Below are 20710 nucleotides of genomic sequence, written 5' to 3' on the forward strand. Positions count from 1 at the left end.
TCCTGTGCCTCTCACCAGGAGAGTGCTTGTGATTCATAGAATTCAGGAGACCTATGAGACTCCCAAAAATCGGGAGCGGCTGCTTTTAGTTTCCTAAGAAATTGAAAAGAGCCAGGCACAGAAACAGTCTTAGATGCAGACTTCTAAGCCTGTTTGGCAACGAGGGTAGGCCGCACTCTCGTGGCCCCCGAAACGCGAGACCCCAGAGGAGAATATGAATCAGTTCCCGTCCGAGGGCAGGAAGAGCCAATGAGAGAAAATTGCCTCCCAGAAGAGAGGCAGTCCCTTAGAAGTCCCACAGGACTCCTGGAGGGAACCTCTTCCCTGCTTCTTCTGGTGTTCGAACTGATAGAATCGAGTTGCCAGACTGGGAACCTGACCAAGCACTGCTAAGCACTCAGCTTGTAGTGCTGGCAGGAAGAGCCGAGACACCAGGGTGCCTCAGCCCTTTCTCTCTCGCTGCTCCTGAACTGGGCTGGGGAGAATACTCTCCAGACCAGAACGGGATACTCGATATTCCACAGAATCTCGAGCATTTGGAGCGGCTGGCAAACGAGCGCCCAAAGCAGCACCCATCTTAGCGGCACAACCTCTAGGACTGGGAACGGGAGCGCAAACAGAGGTCTAGGCACCTGCGGGTCCCAAAACACAAAACCCAGGGGTATGTGAATTAGTTCCTCAACCCGAAGGTCGGGAAGAGCCAACGAGAGACCCACTGCCTCCTCGAAGGAGGCAGTTCCTAGACACCCAAAGGACTTCAAGAGGGAAGAAGCAGCCTTCCTTTCCTTCAGCTGATCGAGATCTATCCAGTCTCCTGGGACCCCTTGAACCTCGGGAGAGAAAGGGAAGAGGCAGCTGAAGACGAAATTGAAGATAAGCTGAAGAAGATGGCCGCTTCCTCCACAGGGTGACTTCCCTCACCTTCACTCCGACATCTTCTACAAGATGGTGGACACAAAACATTGTAACCTTCAGGGCAGCTAGGCAGGATCACAATGGAAGCGGCTCAGGACACGACCACCGGGAGAAGCGGCAGGCATGATCAGGACAGCTGATGCAGGAGCTACAACAATGGCCAGGAATGTCTAATGAAAGTCAGCAGCAGCAACAGGAGCAATCATGATGGTTCAGCAGGAGACCAGGAGGAGCCGCCCAGAGACTTGTCATCGAGTCAACAAGAGCAATAACACAGGAAGCATAACGGGAGCAGATGGACCACAGATATGCCAGAGGCAGTACCACAGCAACATGAAGGCCAGCAATGACAGCGATCAATCCACATTGGTGGGAACAGAGTCGGAACGATCCCGACATGGATCTACGCCATTCCAACCAGGTACTCTGGTCGATCCCAAAGCAAACACCATATGAACGCCAGGATTCCTTCAGGCAAAGATATCCCAACTGAGATATCCAGTCAACTACTGCTGCAACTACGATGCTCACTGTCAACCTGAAAGAAAAAGCAAAGATATTAGTAGAGGAAGACTCCTCTCGATCCAAGGGGAACTGCCCTACGAAGGGAGAGGAGGCCCCTGAGAAGAGGTCGCCCGATCGCCCGTGGCCCCCCACCTCGTGGTCTTCGCCCGACAAGCGAGCGAAGAGGGCGAAGGAGAGATAGAAGAGGAACCTACAGGGAGAGAAAAGGAAGGAGGGGAGGCCAACAAGGGCGGCGTGGAAGCAAAACTTACTGATGACACCCGTAACCTCCCCCTCCCGCAACTCTTCCACAGCGCAGGTGGCGAAGAACAACACTCAGCACAAGTAGAAAGGGAGTAGTCATGCCCTTGTAAACGGAGGGTGTAAGTCCAAGAAGGGGAGCGAACTTGTTGCGTCCTGATCAATGAGCTAAGTTATTACGTCCCAATCTAATATATCCGAATGTACAGGGGAATGCCTACACTATCTAATTAAAGGGCTACTGGAAGAGAAGCATTACCACTCAGTTACACCCCTCTAAATACGCCCTTGGCCGTCAAACCCAAGACACAGACACAGGGAACGACGGCCTATGCAAGGCTATCACAAATCGTGGGTTTATACATTAATAAATACCAAACACACACACACAACATATACACAAAAATACAGAAAGATCCCACCGGGATAAATAAAGAGCTTAATGACAGTCAGACAGAGAGATCCGAAAGCATGTCTGCAATGTATGATCGCTGAAATGTTTACATCCGGGCAGGCGGGTATTCCCGCATACCTAACAGTAGTTACTGCTTAATCACCTTGTTCAAGAGTTTAATGGCCGTGTCCAGCTTCACCATAAGTAATTCTTAATGTAAAGGATCGATAGTTGGTATATCGTGTCGGAACAATAAATACTTTAAATATTCTTATTTGCACTGCATATATCCAAATCTTCATCACTTACACATAGAGGACAAATACTGTATAGCTGAAGACAGCATCTTCAGAACACTACAACTAAGCAATTAACAATGGTTAATTACCTGCAGAGAATTCAATTAAATAAGTTCTCAAAAGCAGTGCCCTTCAGAGCTTTGCCACCATCAGGTATATGCACTGATCAGAATTAGCTGGCACTCTTCCAAAATTTGTGGAACAAGTGAGGCGAGAACCTCTACCATGTCCCATAAGCCTTTGCTTATAACAAAAACTTGGAGCTACAGTCAAATACCCACCTGGAATTGTAAGATTCCCAGTTTTGTGAATGAGCAGGGAAAGGCTCACTCCTTTAACCTCACATACAGCCTAGCACAGGGATGTACAAACATAGAAGCAGATAGGGTCCTGTGCCAGTTTAATTAACTATGTTTGAACAATATTCTAGGAAAAGTCCCGGGAAATCCTGTCTTTCCCATTAGAGAAAAGGAAAAACAAGGTCAGTGAGCCACAAGAACATCTTCCAGTGATGAATAATAATATTTCCATATCCCATCCCCCTTTATTAACACCGAGAGAACACACTGTCAGACCCAAGTCTTCAGATAGGGGCTCAGTTGCATAGCTCTCCTGCATCTGCCAGTCCTGCATGAAGAACAGGGAAAGGCACAAATGAGGGGAAGAGACAGATTTGAAAGCATCTCTTGGGCAAGACGGAAACATGCCTGATAGAAGCTGGGTAACTACACAACAGTTGAAGCTACAAAAACAGGACCTGAGAGAAAACATCTGGGTGTTCTCTGGTAAAAAAAGAAGTCAGTCAGTCATTCAGGATACTGTCCTTAATACTTGAAAATGAAGTTTGCCTGAATGAAGTTAAGTGTAAATGAGTAACCCTGTGTGCTAAAAAGAACAGAAACTGTCTCTCCTTCACAAAGACTGGCAATTCAAATGACACAGGGGTCAGAAAGAGAGGTGCCAAGTTTGTCTTATAGTTGGCTGACACTAAGGTTGGAAGTGGTATTGGTACAGTGACCTGACAAGCATGCTTAGGGAGAAATGGCATTCATTGTATTCTAGTCGTTTTATTGGAGCATTCTCATTAGAGGGACCAAGAACCACTTCAAAACTAGTGAACGAGGTGCAGTAGTCATAAGGCACAATGGAAGGAATCATGCAAGACTGTTTATTCTTTGAATCATGCAACAACCATGAGTATTAGAGAGAAATCTTGTACAAAATCCATAAATTGCAAGATCTCCCATTTCTACCAGAGAATGAATTGAAGTAAATACCCTAAAAGCTATGGAAGAGTCATGTGAACTAGCATCAACTTCAAGGGAAGAAGGCCTTACTTATATAACCCTCCCCCACAACCTAACCTTGAGGACCTTGGTCATAATAGTATAATAGAGAGAAAATCCTAACCTGATAACACCATTTCTAAAAAAAGATACCTAAAATTCATCCAAACCTAGCAATGAACACTGGGTCTTGAAGTGGGAGAACCACCTTCTCCCTGCCTATGCACACAGCATGCTCCACATCTTAAGAGAGGCATTAATCCATGGTGTATACAAAATTAAAAAAGTTACTACCCTGCCATCAAGTTCTTATCCATAGGGCATCAACTGAACTTAAGTTTCTGATATACTGTATAATATGGCATTGGTGATGAATTAAAATTATTATTACATTACTAGCATTAAAGTATCTAGCAAAATTATGAAGATTTCCGAGAACATTCAACCATAAAAAGCCTACCATACCTTCCTTAGAATCATAAGTTGTCACCAACTTGTCCTAAATAGCTTATTACACTAAATAAACACCAACATATTTGTCCATAAGAATGATGGGTAATCCTACAATTTAGAGGTCCAAATTCACTGCATTACGTAACATCAAGATCAGCACACAGATTTATCAAATATTTACTGAATCATGAAAAACAGTGAAAAAATGAGCAGTATCTGCTTACAGAAGCAGAGATTGCAGAAAAACAAAGGGAATACTGTAAAGACAGAACGTAAATAAACAAAAATCACAATTTTTTAAAGTAAATTGTATTTTTCCTAACTATGCAAACCCGAGGTCCTTTACATTAGGAACTACTTTCAGCATAGGCTGGAAACAGCCGTTGAACTTTCGAACAAGGTGGTTAGGCAGTTAACTACCATCCGGGAGGCGGGAGTATCACCTGTCCGGATGTAAACATTCCAATTTGCCTTTCGGCCCAGGTTTCAGATTGAGGGGTGGCATAAGGTGGGCATGAAATGTAATGTAAAGGACCTAAGGTTTGTATAGTTAGGAAAAATACAATTTACTTGAAAAAACTGTGATTTGTTACAACATGATATACAAACCATCAGTCCTTTACATTAGGAAGACTCACTGGTTGGAGGGAGGAATCTGAGTGAGTCTCTATGTGGTTGGAGGGAGGAATCTGAGTGAGTCTCTATGAACTGACTGGAGTTCACCACACCTTGTCTTCCCTTCCTGGTCAATAGAGCGAGGAAGGGAAAACTGCCTCTGACAAAATATTCGGGTTGTAAGAAACGCGAGATCAATTGTCAGACTTCTGGGTCCCTTTGCATGAAAGAGGAATCATCAGTTCATGCAAAATAGGCTAGGAAGAACTTGGAGTCAGTGACATTAAGGAAATCACAAGAATTGGGTTTGTCTTATTGTCATGGTCTCTTTTCCCCCTTGCAAGGGGAAGGAGTGGGGTTGCTTCTATAAACCTGAATGGAAATAGAACGGAAGCTCCCACTGAGTGCTTAACCTGCATCGACTGCCAGATCCAGCATGTAACAGCACGCCTGCTCCCTGCCCTTGGGAAGAGAGCCGAGATGGGGAGAAGGAAGAGAGGCCGGTCACTCCACATTCATTCTCCCAATCACAACCGTACATTTTAGGTGAGATGCAACCTGTCCTGTTACAGGAGCTGGGTAAGCTATACAACTTGTTGAGCAGCACCACAGGACCCAAGGAAAAAGTGTCCAAGGACTTGTGAGCAACATCCTGAAGGTAGAAGGAGGTGAAGGTGGTTTGTTGGGACCCCACACCTGCCTTCAACACCTGAAGAACCTACATGTTCTTCCGGAATGCGAGGGACTGACCAATGCTGCAGACTTCGTGAGCTCTCGGATGAAGCGTACCAGTGTCGTCTTCTCCAGCAGCAGAATACGCTCATCTTACCGTCTCACGAAGCCAGAAAGAGATCGTGTTCTTGGACACTTGTTTCTTGGTCAAGCCAGTACTAACGAAGAGTCGTTGACACTCAGGCCGGAGACATCAAGTCCTCTTCAGATAGTGCCGCAGCACTCTAACAGGACACAGTAGCATCTCGTCTGGTTCATTACCTACAAAGTCCTCTAGGGAGGGGATTGTGAAAGACTCGAACTGTGTCAGGGACCGAAGGATTCTGAATCTTCGCCAGGAAATCCGGGATGAAATCGAGCATAACTGATCCCCATCCCCATCCTGAGTGTTTAACATCAAAGGAAAGTCCGTGAAGTTCGCCAACTCTCTTCGCCAGTGCCAGGGCCAGCAAGAAGACGGTCTTGAGGGTCAGATCCCTGTCTGAAGACTCTCGTAAAGGCTTGTACAGTGCACGAGTCAGGCTCCTTAGAACGAGAGTCACATCCCACGCAGGGGTTCCGAGATCCCTGGCTGGGCAAGACCTTTCAAAGCTTCTCATTAGTAGGGAAATCTCGAAGGAGGAGGAAATATCTACTCCTTTCAGCTGCAAGACTAGGCCGAGTGTGATGTGGTAGCCTTTTACAGCTGAAACAGAGAGAAGCTTCTCTTGGTGAAGGAAGAGGAGGAAGTCCACAACCTGCTGAACAGTAGCTCCGACCGGAGAGATACCCCATCCACGACACCAACCACAGAAGACGGACCACTTTCCCTGGTATACTGCTGTGGAGGATTGTCTGAGGTACCTGAAAAGCCTCTCGCTCGCAGGAGATGGTGGATAACCTCCAGCCGTGAAGACACAGGGACTGCACTGCCTGGTGATACCGCTCTACATGGGGTTGACACAACAGGTTGCACCAGGGGGGTTATCTCTCTCGGCTCCTCAGAAAGGAGGGCTAGCAGGTCAGGATACCAAATGGCTGCCACCAGAATCATTCTGAGATTCGGAGTGATCATCACCTGGTTGATCACTCTGCGAATCAGACAGAATGGAGGAAAGGCGTAGACGTCTAGGTTGTCCCACGGATGCTGGAACGTGTCCTCCGCAGCGGCCCATGGGTTCGGCATGACAGAACAGAAGACCTGGAGTTTTCTGTTGTGCCGGGTGGCGAACAGATCGATGACTGGACGGCCCCACAGGTCGAACAGCCTCTCCGTGACTTCCGAGTGAAGGGACCATTTGGTTCCTATCACTTGACTCTGGTGGCTGAGCTTGTCTGCCACGACATTCCTCTTGCCTGGAATGTACCTGGCTGACAGCTCTACCGAGTGAGCCACGGCCCACTTGTGCACCTGCATCGTCAACTGGTGGAGCGGGAGGGATACTAGACCCCCCTGCTTGTTGACGTATGCCACTACCATGGTACTGTGGCTCATCAGTACTACGGAGTGTCCCATCACTCAATCCCAGAACTCTTGGAGAGCCAGGAAGGCTGCCTTGAGTTCCAGGATGTTGATGTGCAGGTGCTTGTTGTCTCGGTGCCACACTCCCGAAGTCAACAACTCCTCCAGTTGTGCACCTCATCCCTCGGTTGATGTGTCTGAGAACAGCAGCATGCCCAGAGGGGGAGTATGCAGGGATACTCCTATAAAGAGGTTCCTGTCATCCATCCACCAGCGAAGGTCCTCTCTCACCTCCTCAGAAAGAGGGATGAGAAAGGGCTAGGGGTCTCAGGACTGGCACCAATACTCCTTTAGTCTCCATTGTAGAGACTGCAGGTGAAGACGCCCATGAGGTACCAGCTTCTCCAGCGACGACGACAGGCGACCGATGACGATTTGCCACTGCCGGGCTGGCTGTTCCTGCTGAGACAGGAACAGCTGTGCTGCCTGCCTGAACCTGCTGATACGAGAGTCTGAGGGAAAGACTTTCGCTGCTACCGTGTCTATCAGCATGCCCAGGTACTTTATCCTCTGCTTGGGGGGTGAGATCCAATTTCTCGAGGTTCACCACGACCCCAAGATCGCGGCAAGGCTCAAGGAGCCGATCCCTGTCCTGCAGCAACTGTGAGTGGGAGCTCACCAGGACCAGCCAGTCGTCGAGATACCTCAATAGATGAATCCCATGCGAATGGGCCCAAACTGACATGAGAGAGAAGACTCTCGTGAACACCTGGGGAGCGGTCGAGAGCTAAAGCGGAGGTACTTGCGAGAGGACGGATGAATGGGTATTTGGAAGCACGCAACCTTCAAGTCCACCGTAAGCATGAAGTTGTTCTTCCTGATGGAAGCGAGCATGGAACGCGTCGTTTCCATCGTGAACCGAGTCTGGCGAACGAATCGGTTCAGGGTTGAGAGGTCTATGACCGGTCTCCAACCCCTGTGGCTTTCTCTAAGAGGAAGACACGGCTGTAAAAGCCTGGGGACCAGTCCAAACGACTTCCACAGCACCCTTGCTCAGCATGGCTTGCACTTCTTGCTCAAGTGCAGAGTCCTTTGGTGTTCCTTGGACGTAGGTGCAGAGACAGACTGGAGTGTAGGTGAGGGGTGGTCGAGACTCGAAGGGTAGTACATATCCCTCCCGAAGGACATCCACTATCCGCATCGCTGCCATGTTGCCCAGTGGTTCGACAGGCCCCCCCCTTTGGCATCAGTTGGGGGGAATGCCGCCCCTAGCGTTTCCCCTTCTTCTTCTTCCCCTTGCCCCCTTTACCGGAATGGAAAGTGGGCTGAAAGGGGTGGGAAGACCAACCCTTTCCAGAGGAAGAAGGCTGGGTGTTTCCACGGGATCCCTTTGAAGACTGGGACTTCTTAGGGGACAAGGAAGAGCTAGCATGAACTGAGGGCCTGGCTGCAGTGGAACTCAAAGACCCGGAGTTCTTGGCCACTGCCTGGTGAATAAGGCGGTCGCTGTCATCGGCCCGACACATGTCCACCGCAACGTCCACCAACTCTCTAGGGAAGAGAGAGGTAGACCTCAGCAATGGTCCGTTCCGCAGGGTCACTGCCGACTCGGGCCCCACGAACCTGGAGAAGCGAGAAAGACCGGTGTCCGTCCGCTTCAGGACCAGGTTAGCCCAAAGGTTTGCCATCTGGTGGGCGAGGTAGGGGATGGCTCTACCTCCAGACTGGCATAGTCCCCAAAAGCAGTCTTCCCCAAATGCAATATCATCCGAGGAAGCAGCCACTCTGGATACTGTGAATGACCACAGATCCAACCAGGAGACTGCCTGGAAAGCTGCCATGGCAGTGGCTTCCAGGGTTGTGGCCTCTTGCTGAGAGAGGGAGATACTCCCTGCAGTAAGTTGCTGCAACAAGAGACCCGGATCCAGACGAACTAGGTCTGGGTCAACCTGCTTAGTCGGCAATGACCTCTCTGATGGCTTATGGAAACACTTCTGACGAGGCAGAGGAAGGGGGGAAGCAGCTTGTCCGAGTGGTTCGATCACAGTGAAATGTCCTGCCCAGACACAAGACCATTCACTTGATCGAGGACCCCCTTGGCAAGTGTGGACCACGGCAGCCCCACCGAAGCCTTGGGTTCCTTCTTGGGTCCCCAAAAGGATTCGAGGTGCGAAGGACGATCCACAGAAGAGACCGTGGTCCCTTCCCCGAGGTCGTTGTGCTGACGAATCAGCGCAATTACCTCGGCAAAAGTCCTCTGTATCTTGGGGGTGTCCGCGTCCTGGGGAAGAGGACCCTCAAGTCCTTCCAGGGTGCAGTCCTCCCAATCTACCCTCCCTGCAGGAGGGAGAACCTTAGCAGACCCCTGTGATCCTTCCTGCACCACGCGGGCGTACGACCTGGCCGACCCGAGGACCGAGCCAGGCACGTACACCTCCAAGGTAGAACTCAGGGGAGAAAACTTGCCGGAGTTCTTCCTGTCCGACTAGCAGCCCCTGGGAGGAGCCCAGGAGGTAGAGGGGACAGGCGAGGAGGATCAGGCACTCCCACTGGTCTTGCTGGCAGAACCAACAAGAGCAGCGAGCTGGGAGCCGTCACCAACCTGCAGTGGTGACGGCAACCCGGGTCGAGGTGAACACTTTCGCCTGGGCAAAGCGTTCTCCCGAGGAGAGTGGAGCGAATCACGTTAATTGAGCCGCGCACTGGGCTCCCCTGAGCTAGGCTGGCCATGTGAACGTGGTTGGGGACTGGGAGGAGTCAAGCGCGCGACTGGCTGGCAGGAACTTGCGCTGTCCTCTGGACACGCCCCAGTCTTCTTCGAGGCCAAAACCTCTCGGGAAGACTGAGCAGGGGACCTCTTCTCTACCTCACCAGGTGTCCGGACCCGAGGGACCAGCACACCTTCCCAGGAACCTGGTTTGGCACTCGAACAAGTACCAGCAGGAAGAGTCGAAGCACCTGCATGCCTGGACTCTTTCTCCTGTCCCGTGCCCGAGTCGGTACAGAGAGAGGTTTCTCCTGTACCAAACCGGGGTACTCAGGTCTCCTTAGAGACAAGGGTACTCGGAGGCTTCTTTGGCATAGTGGGGGGAGTGCAAACCATGGTCTGCACGCCCTCGGCTCCCAATATGACTAACCCGGTTCCCTGGTCCGTGGACCAGGAAGAGCCAACAAGAGATCCCACTGCCTTCCCTGTGGAAGGAGGCAGTCTCTTAGAAGTCTTGGTGCAAGACTTCTTAGGTGGGGGAGAGGCAGACTTCTTCTTCTTCAGCTGGCGAGCCTCAGAAGAAGAGGAGGAAGAAGAGGTAGCAAACGACTGCACCTTCCTCGACCTCTTCTTCGACTTCTTCGTCATCTTCCTCAGGATGGCAGTCTGGTCCCCCATCCATGACATAGCAGCAGAAAGCACAGGTGCAGCCAGGGAAGCAGGCACAACCCAGGTAGCGGATATGGTGCTCGGGTCAGCAGCTACTGGGGCAGGTGCAGCAGCGCAGGAGCCAGGAAAGCCAGTAGACAAAGGATGGGTTGAAGGCACAGGTGGCACATGGGAAGCCAGGCTGGGCCGAGAGTCAGGGTAGCCAGGAGCCGGAACCGTGGTCAGGAACGAGCGTGGGTCAGCAACAAGAGCAGGCATGGATATGACATGGTACTGAAGAAGTCACCATCTGCGAGGGGCCAGGAAACCAGGAGGCAGTGGCACAGAATGGAATGTGGCTGGAGCGGCTGACACCTGGGTGTCCAGGTGCAAGGCCACGTCACAGGAAGCTTCCCAAACAATGACATGGTGACGGTCGTGGTGGTGGATGCGGCGGCCACATGGATTGTCATCAGAGCGCCTGACAGATGGGATACCAGGCCCTCCAGTGACGGAACTTCGGGAAAACCCAGGTGCAGCCAAGCAGAGGCAAGATCGGGTACCTGGCTACCAACAGACGCTTCCACACCCAAGCCTGAATACAGAGTCGGGTCAAAAAGGGAAGCCTCCACTCACTCTGGGAAAAAATTTGCCCCCAGAGTGAGGAGAGGCCCCAGAGAGGATGTCCCGAACGTCCGCTCCCCCGCGGCCTTCCACACCCGATGAAACGAATGAGGAAGGGGAAGGGGAGTCCTCACCCGAGGGAGAGGCAGAAAGAAGGGGAAGCTTGCCAGGAGGGAGAAACAATCCCGATGGATCAGCCACCATGGGAGTCGTCGGGGGCGTGTTACCCTTGGACGACGCCTTAGCAGGCTTCCTATGGTATTGTCTCCTCCCCTCAAACTTCGCCCACTTCTCAGCCGACCAGGAACAACACTCTGAACAGGGAGAAGTGCATGAACAAACACGTCCTCTGCAGGTGGGGCAGAAGGTGTGTGGGTCCATATCAACGCTACATATAAAGGTGTTACATTTCTTGCCTCCCACCCCAGGATACACATGCTAGGGGAAGGAGGGCTTACGGGATTTATCCACATTCATTATTCAAACAAAAACAAAAAAGATCCTACCGGGAAAAAAGCTCAAAGGCAGTCGGGACAGAGAGCGAAAAACCAACGTCTGCAGCGCATGACAGCTGAAAGCAAATTGGAATGTTTACATCCGGGCAGGCAGTACCATACTTCAGCCTCCCGGATGGTAGTTAACTGCCTAACCACCTTGTTCGAAAGTTCAACGGCCGTTTCCAGCCTACGCAAAAAGTAATTCCTAATGTAAAAGACCAACGGTTTGTATATCGTGTCAGAACAAACATGTCTTGGGTGATAAAAACCCATAGAATTTTGAGAAAATCATAAATCTCTGCTTCTGTAAGCAGAAAAACTGCAAATTTTTTCAGATTTATCAAAAAGTGGCTCCTGAAGAGCAAGAGCCCAAGCCAGGTTCCTACCTGGTTCCTGAGTGCTCACTCCACAAACACAGTTGAGGGCACATTACACTATTTGTGAGAGGTGCACAGCTTTATTCCCTTTGTTTTTATAATGGGTAGAACTATAGGGTAGCTCCACGTCGCCGACGGCACTATAACTTTGTTTTTTCTACAGTTTTTTGGTTGGTAATTATGAATTTACCTTTCATTTTTGGCGCTCGAGTCTAATTAACCTGTAATTAACCCCCGAAGTCCATCCAACAAGGGGTTTCCGTATGTGATCTTCACAAGACAGAGCACGGGTACATCTGTTTCGGACGGTTCATATCCCGTCCGGCAAGTGCAATAACTTGTTAATGTATGGGTACCCAACCTGTGCCCAGGCCAGTACTAAACACGGCGAAGGGACATTCCATTTGGCTGACAACAAACAGATGCACCGCCAGTATCAGAACCCATACAAGTGTAGAAAAACCCAGTTGAAAAGGTAAAAACAGGCGCGGAGCTAATATATAGAATTATCGAATTATCTTATAATGTTTCTGTAAGCAGATAAACTGCTCATTTTTTAACAAATATAATTCTGTTTGTAGATTTGAAAATAGGAAAGAAAACTTAAACACACAAGGGGGCAGTGAATGTGGACCCCTAAAATGTAGGGGTAGCCTAATACCATTATGGGCAAGTGCTGGGCACTGATCTCGACACCTTTGGCCCTAGACTTAAATTAGCCTGTCCTAATTTGGATTAGCCAACGGAAAAGAAACAAGGCCTAGTCTGACCTAGCGCACTGGTTGGGAAAAAAGCTTAATAAGATCTGGGGCAAACTTGAACTTTCAACCGGCCTACCACATCCATCCCCACGGGTACCGTGTTTAGTACTATCCCCATAGAAATGAATGTTCATAATAAACAAAAATCGGTAAACAGCCTATCACAACAGTAAATTTACGATTTCCTACATAGAGTTAAGGTACCAGAGTAAAATAATACCACACTTTGGCTAGATAGCCTATGGTTACGTTAGCTCCCGGGCCACTAGGCCTTTGGCAAGGCTTATGCCCTGTTTTTTGTTTTATCGTGTCAGTCAACTTGTGATGCTTATTAACATACTTAGTCTCACCAACTTGAAATTCCGGTAAGTCTACGGACTCGTAATAAAATGCAGAGAGCCTTTAAACACACTATACAAAATAACTCACAGTCTATGACAGCAGGTCCACGTTTTACTGGCGTATTATTGTTGTTCCTTAGATGTTGCCTTTTGTGTCCGAATGGGTTCGATTGGCCGTGACTTTGACGACTTGATCACTTCATTTCTTGAAATCCGTTCCTTAGATGTTGAACCATAAAGGCCAGTGATATCAAGACATTACAGTTACATTGCTGATAATTAAGATAATCTATATTTACCAAAATAAATTTCTTTCCGTATTAAATTAGAAGCTGTTTTTGCAACTGAACAAAAACATACAAAACATGACGCTCTTCTTTACCAAAAAATGAAGAGGGATGAGCAAAATGAGTCGTACTGGAAGGGAATGTTAGCGATGCCATCCATCATGTATGCCTTGGAAATTATGGAACTGCAAAAAAGGTATAAATGAATTGCAAAAAACAGTTAACCAATAATAAACTACTGGAGTAGGCTCTAGATCAAATAACCATAGACCAATATGAAAATAGATAGCACAATGGAGTCTGCAAATATATTTGAAAGAGCTAAACATAAACATATGCAAAACTGAACCAATTAAGGGTAAGCAATTAAAAGAAATAACAAATAACTGGAACCAAAAAACCATCTTAGGAAAACATCGGAGAAGAAACCTGGTACGATAACACTGAAAAAACAATGCTGGTGTGTGTGTGTGTGTGTATGTGTGTGTGTGTGTGTGTGTGTGTGAAGTCAGCTCTTTCATAGCGCCCATATGAAAAGGAATTCGTTCACTTATTTTTCTTTAAAGAATTGGCATTTTTACTCCTCCTAGTATCCAATCGCAGCTTATTGTACAATCTTAAATACTATGAACATACAGTCTTGATAGCTTGACGAGCCACAACACACTTTATAAATATTAGAAACACAAAAACTGTGCTAGCTTTAACTTGACACCCTTTGTTAATCCTGCCACGCTATTTATAACAATGGCAACAGTAATGTTACGTTGGGGTACGTCTGATAAATGTATCAAGCATCATTTGCTGGTCTGTCTGTACTGTCAGAGATATGGTCGTATTTTTGTTGTCGAGTGTTGTGATATTGAAGGTTGACAAGTTACAGGGAATATGCGGGGCAATTCAGTAAATGTCCTTACAAATGTGTACGCGAAAATAAGAGTGTGGGTCCTGGAAAGTTGGACCTAATAAAAAAATCTAAACAGCAAACAGTATTAGAATTTATATATATATATATATATATATATATATATATATATATATATATACTCGTATGTATATATATATATATATATATATATATATATATATATATATATTATATATATATATGTATATATATATATATATATATATATATATATATATATATATATATATATATATATATATATATATCAGGGGGAGCCTCGTTGGCTCAGTTGGTAGAGCAGCAGACTCAGACTTCATAAGAAGTCTGTGTCGCGAGTTCAAATCCGCAGCCGGCCGGTTAGAGGGCGGACACTTTGCTATCCGTGTAGACACCCGGGATTATGTATGTAATCAACGGATAGGTTTGCTGAAAGCAAATGGGTGTTACAGACTAATACACACACAAACAAAGCCACTCCAACACCTAAAAACATAACAGACGCCTTACACGTCTTGAACTGTCGACCTAAACTGCTCACGTCTCTTCGCTGCTGGGAGAAAGGGAGCTGGGGATTTGGCACGATACATATACACATGCTACCGGGGTCTAAGCGATGTCAGGCAGGGCAGCCGATCGAGGCTACGGCCTACCCCAACGCCAAATCAAAGTCCTTCAAAAGAAGGCATCGTGCTTACCCCATATGAAAAATGGGAAAAAAAGCACGTTAAACGAAGAAGATATATATATCAGGGGGCATCTAGGAAAAGGCAAGACGTGTATTAAACAAGTTTATTTTGCCGACGGCGTTTCGCAATAGCTCATTGCATCTTCAAGGCTGTAATTTACAAAAAAAAAAAAAAAAACTTAAAATCTTATAAACACGCAAAATAAATAAAATAATTTATAAATCACTATAAAGAAGGACATAACCTACCTAAACTGAGTTAAAAGAGAAACTAAAACATCTAAAAGAGAGAGAGAGTAAGTAAAAGTTGAGGTATAGACCAAAATATAAACAAACAATTTACGCTATGAATAGCTGTGTGGAGGCTGTCTGGGTGTTTGACGAGGGGATGATAAGTTTTAATTATGATGGACTCTAAAGTGGTTAGTTCACCCTCTTCTTGCATGGAAGATATAATTTTAAAATCTGCATAAGTGATGTTGGTTTTGCAGTGCAACGCATGATTACGTATGTTGGAGGCTTCGGGTCTGGACAGTCTGCAGCCAGTTCTGAAACTGACTCCCTGGTGACAGCGGATTCGGATCTGTAGTAAACGCTTTGTGCATGCAACGTAAGTTCCCCGTTCACACTTGGGACATGTGTATTTATACAGGCACGATGTCATGTTGGATGACAAAGGTGGGGCCAATCTGTCCTTATATCTGAAAAAATAACCTACTGTTAGAGGGTTTTTGGAATAACTTTGAAATTAATTGCTGGCAATTCTCTGTTGAAAGGTTAATTAACTTGTATCGACATTTATTATTGTAAATGAAAGGAAATTTTGCATAAAAAAACAATTTCGGGACTTTATATACCATTGGAGAACTATGTAGTTTATACTGAATAAATTTCTTGAGGGCTCTATAAAAGTACTTTAGTTGAAAACTATTGTTTTTGAAAATTTGTAAAAGGAAGTTAATTTCTCCGTGAAAGGCGCTCCAAGAGGATGCCAAGGAAAAAGCCCTGTGGAGGAAAGTGAATGTGAAATTTGATTTAAAATTAAAATAAAAAGAACTATAAAACTTAATCCCTAGACATGCAAAAGTACTTTTCCTGAAAATACTGGTATGAAATCCAACATCATCTCTGAAAACTTGTACATCTAAAATGGGTAGAGTTTTCATCTCTTTTTCTGCTGAGAAATTAATATTTGGATGTTGGGTATTAATGAAATTAAGAAATGAATCAGGGTTAAAATCAGACTTAAAAAGGGCAAACGTGTCATCAATGTAACGTCTATAAAATAAATGGCGATAGGTAGAAGGACACTGGTCTAAAAAGGACTCCTCAGGAGTTCATAAAAATTTTGGCAAATGTGGGGCCAAATGGGCTCCCCATTGCCATCCTTTCTATTTGCTTAAAAGAACCATCGTTAAAAATAAAGGCTGTGTCCCGCACAGCAAGGTCTAATAAAGAGGTCTACTAAAATTGTTAAAATCAGAATCATCATTGGGAACAAAGATTCGGCATCAAAACTGGCCATGTACAGGTCCGAATCCTGTCTTAAAATTTCGTTTTTGAGCTTGTAAGAGGGTCAAGTAGAGGTACTAAGAATTTGGTCAACTTATAAGCAGGGGTGTTAATTGAGGAAAGGATGGGTCTAAGTGGAACACCTTCTTTGTGGATTTTCGGAAGTCCATACATGATTCCATACGAAGAACCTGTGACAAATAGATTTTGAAATGTGGTATCATCAATAATACCTTTTTGTTTAAGTTGTCTCAAAAATCCATTTATTTTATCTTCAGCCTTAATAATATCTTGTAAATTAGGAATGCTAACCTTCTGAAATTTGGTCGAGTCATCTAAAATGGCATTCATCTTATTACCATACTCCTGTCTATCCTTTATCAGGACCGGTGATGATTATACTTTCGTCTTTTGCTAATTTCTGAGTATCTGCAAGTCTTCCTTTCTGAAGAACGGGGTCCATTTTGTTCTGAAATTATTAAATTTTTGGTGTGCTAGAGTTGCAATTTGGGACCTTAAGCATTCTTTATTAGCGCTGAGAGGGAGTTCTGTAATTCTCCGAAAAAGCATTTCAAGTGGAAGAAAAAATTTTGGGAAAATAGGCAAATAACATGGCAAGCAGAAGTCCAGACCCAAAGATAAAAGGAACTCTTCTTTCTTTGACAACACACGATTGGAAAAGTTAAAAACAGATTTGATGTTGTTATTAAAAGTTTCAAAACATCCAGACGAAGTAACTTCCTATTGCGTCTGCACTCAATGTTCTGTACAAAAGAAATTAAGGAATTATTTAAAAAAATTAGTAAAAATAATCTGATCAATAAATGATAGAGCATTATATATAGTATATAGATTTATATGTAGCAACTAGTAGATTGAGTTTCTTACTGTTATTATATTTAAAATTAATCTCCATTTCAAGTAATCTATTAGTAGACTCATGGTAAAATTCTGAACTATACAAGGAAGATCTATATAATTTAAAACGTACGAATTTGGGAGTAATTTTCTCAAGTTTGATGGAGGATTTTTCCAGTTGACGACATGTGCGCAGAATAGGGGAGCCATATCTCGTCCTAATGAGAGCGTGGAAGCTGTCCACTCTTCGGAGTCAAGTTGTAACAGAAACAAGACGATGAAAAAGAAGCTTGCAATATCCATTGTGTCTATGCCATGACAATGTCCCAGTGATGTAAGCAGGTCATATATGGTAGTTTCAATTATGATGGACTCTAGAGTGGTTAGTTCCCTCTCTTCTTGCATGGCAGATATAATTTAAAAAAAAAAGTTATATCTTCCACGCAAGAAGAGAGGGAACATCAATTATGCAGGTTTTAGAATTATATCTTTCATGCAAGAACAGGGGACCTAACCACTCCAGAGTCCACCATAATTAAAACTACCATCCCATCATCAAACACCCAGACAGCCTCCACACAGCTATTCACAGCATAACAAATTGTTTGTTTATATTCTGGTCTGTACTTCAACTTTTACTTGCCCCTCTTTCTTTTTTAGATCATGTTTTAGTTTATCTTTTAACTCAGTTTAGGTAGGTTATGTTCGTCTTTATAGTGATTTTTTAAATTATTTTATTTTCTTTTTTCCGCTTTTATGAGATTTTAAGTAATTTCTTTGGAAATGACAGCCTTGAAGATGCAATAAGATATTACGAAACGCCGCAGGCAAAGTAAACTGTTGTTTTAATATACGCGCTGCCTTTTCCTAGCTGTCCTCTTGATAGCTACTGTGAAGCTTACAGCTATAAGACCTGTATATATATATATATATATATATATATATATATATATATATATATATATATATATATATATATATATATATATATATATATATATATGTATATTATATATATTAACATGTATATATTGTCATATAAACAGATCTGCGTAAGTATACCTGAACTTGAGTGGTGGCCTTTCCTCTACATGAAAAACAGAAGCTCACTGTAGTGGATAACACAAGAGTGAAGAAGCTGGCAACAGACTATGAAGGTCAGCTACAAGCCTCATACCAAAACGTTTCTGATATACAAGACATATTGTGATCATGAGAACTGTCTTGGGAATGAAACCCAAAAGAATTTTGGCATTTGGAAGAAGGTCCATATACTAGAAGATTAAGTTATTTCCCTTCAGTGGGTTTTGTGCCGAAAAGAATCTCAAATTGCCTCTGCAACAGAACGTCTAAAGGTAGAAGCAGAGAATAATGAGATCGTTACGACAGAACTTCAAGATTTGAAGGATTGCATCTCTGAATTAGAAGGAGCAAATGATAAACTCGTGGATGAAATAACCGAAACCGAACTTAAAATTGCTTCCGCGAAGGAAGCCTTTCCAATGAAAAAAGTAGAAATAAAGTTCTATCGGAAGAACTTTAAGTTGAGAAGAACCGGATATCCAGGTTAGGTGAAAATTAAAATATGAAGCAATCTATTGACAATGGTAGCGGCGAGAATAAAATTCTGCCTTAAGAACTTCAACTTTTTAAGAACTAGATTTGGGGTTAGGAGGCGAAAATAAAAAAAAAATGATGGATGAATTAGCCGAAAAAGAACTGGAAATTGCTTTAATGAAGGAGTATCTCTCTCTCTCTCTCTGTCTCTAAAAGAAGGAAAAAAAAGAAAGAACGCGGTAAGAGTAGACTGTATCCTTGCATGAAGGAAATCTTAATCGGGTGAGGAATTGCAGCGGCAAAACAAACCTTAACATTTTCTTCTCACCTTTATTCACATTCTTATGCTGAGAGGGTTTCGGACAACTGTCCATCTTCAGGTTCTTTAAAAGATTAAAAACCAACACATTTATACCCCAAAAAAATAAAATGAACACAATCAATACACAGATAATGATAAAAATGGATCTAAATTAAAATACTTCCTGCTGAAGGGAGAGTTATCTATATTTAGGTTACGTTGTAATTTTTCTATATGAAAGGTTTCGAACAGCCTTAGCTCAGTTTCAAAAGGAGCTTTACATAAAATATTGAAATCCGGAAAATTAAAATGAACGTTGCGTAATCCGTGGCATTTCTCTCCTATGGAGGACTGAGGTGGCTTACCTAGAGATAACAGGGTCCATATAAACTTATACCTTATATTCTTGTATTATCACTGACCATGGAAATGTTTTTGGATCGAGACCGAGCTGCTACACTGAATACCAGGCTTTCCGACATTGATGGTGATAATTTACTAACTTGAAATGCATTCGGTGGCCTTAAGGATTCAAAAGGACCAATCATACAATACGTCAGTGGTTCTCAACCTGGTGGACGCGCCCCCCTAGGGCAGCAATTTCCGGGGGAGGCGCGAGGCCTAGGGAAAATTTAAAAATTCTAGAATTATACTCGTTATTTTCTTAACAAGAGTGAGGAACTAATATTCAGAAGTTTATAAAAAAAAATGAAAAAGTATCGCCTTTTAACGTTAGTTTCCTATATTCTACCATTCTAGTTAGACTCGCTAGGCTTACCATTATTTTGTAATTATTTACCTCCCTCCTGTTCCTCGAAACTCCTTCTCTTTCTCTTTTTTTTTTTTTTATTTTCCTCCTAATCTGGGAGGGAATCTTACTCATAGATGCAAGGGGGGCGTGGTAATAAAAAAGTTGAGAACCACTGCAGTATGGGAAACACTTGCTACCTGAATGCTGCCTTAGAAATATCTCAGCAGGTACTGGAGAATCATGATGGTGAAGTGGCTAGAATCCGCAACAGATCTAACCAGAGAAGAGGTTTAGTCACTGAAGAAATACAGAGGCTTATGGGTCTGAGAGGACAGAAAGAAAAGCTCAAGGCAGATTATATGTATGTATGTAATATATTTGTTTTTATGCAGTTTTATGTTTTAATTTTTTATTGATATATTATATACATTTCAGGAAGTCTCTTTTATAAATCTTTTGTACCTGCTTTCGCACTCCCGAGTTCAAATGTTTTTTCTTACTCTATTGAGTCATTTTATTTTTTCATCATATCTTTTTCCAAGTAGGATTCCTATTTTATAATTGGTCTTTTGCAACCGACGCTCTCTCTCTCTCTCTCTCTCTCTCTCTCTCTCTCTCTCTCTCTCTTTTATTTTCTATGCCCTTGGTCGTTGATGGCTCGGCATCGTCCCCAAAGGCAATCTTTCTATAATAATCCCGACATCAAGTACTGGGCGTAAACAACATAATCCGGCTTTTCCAGAACCCACCTTTGCCACGATTTTGTTTCTTCTTACTCCTTTCCCTAACACTGGCGTCCCTTTCTCGTAACCCCCAAATCCTTGTCCAACTCACCTGCTTCTGGGGTCTTCCAGGATCCCTCCGGCTGGGGTTGACGTTGGTGGGGTTCGGATGGGTTGGTGGGCGGATGTCAGAGGTGAAGGAGAACGAGCGATCATCTCCGGTTTCAGGTATTGGCTTGCGTGACGTCATTTTCGTGTTTCTTTTAAATGCC

At 44.6% G+C, this 20710-nt stretch overlaps 1 protein-coding gene across 4 annotated transcripts in view; it reads right to left on the bottom strand.

Moving 5' to 3' along the window:
• The window catches only part of LOC136851280 (protein PBDC1), a 76283-nt gene extending 63039 nt beyond the window's left edge, over window positions 1-13244 (bottom strand). Inside the window, exon 1 of one of the 4 annotated variants that reach the window (XM_067125265.1) lies at window positions 12944-13244. The gene's annotated coding sequence lies outside the window, so the exon portion shown is untranslated. Of the gene's footprint in view, window positions 1-12734; window positions 12777-12854 lie in introns of those variants that run through there. The other 3 variants (XM_067125267.1, XM_067125266.1, XM_067125268.1) reach the window with 3 other exon arrangements.
• Between the last annotated feature and the right edge of the window lie 7466 nt (window positions 13245-20710).

This window comes from Macrobrachium rosenbergii, chromosome 23, assembly GCF_040412425.1.
Source record: "Macrobrachium rosenbergii isolate ZJJX-2024 chromosome 23, ASM4041242v1, whole genome shotgun sequence".
Classification (NCBI taxonomy): domain Eukaryota; kingdom Metazoa; phylum Arthropoda; class Malacostraca; order Decapoda; family Palaemonidae; genus Macrobrachium; species Macrobrachium rosenbergii.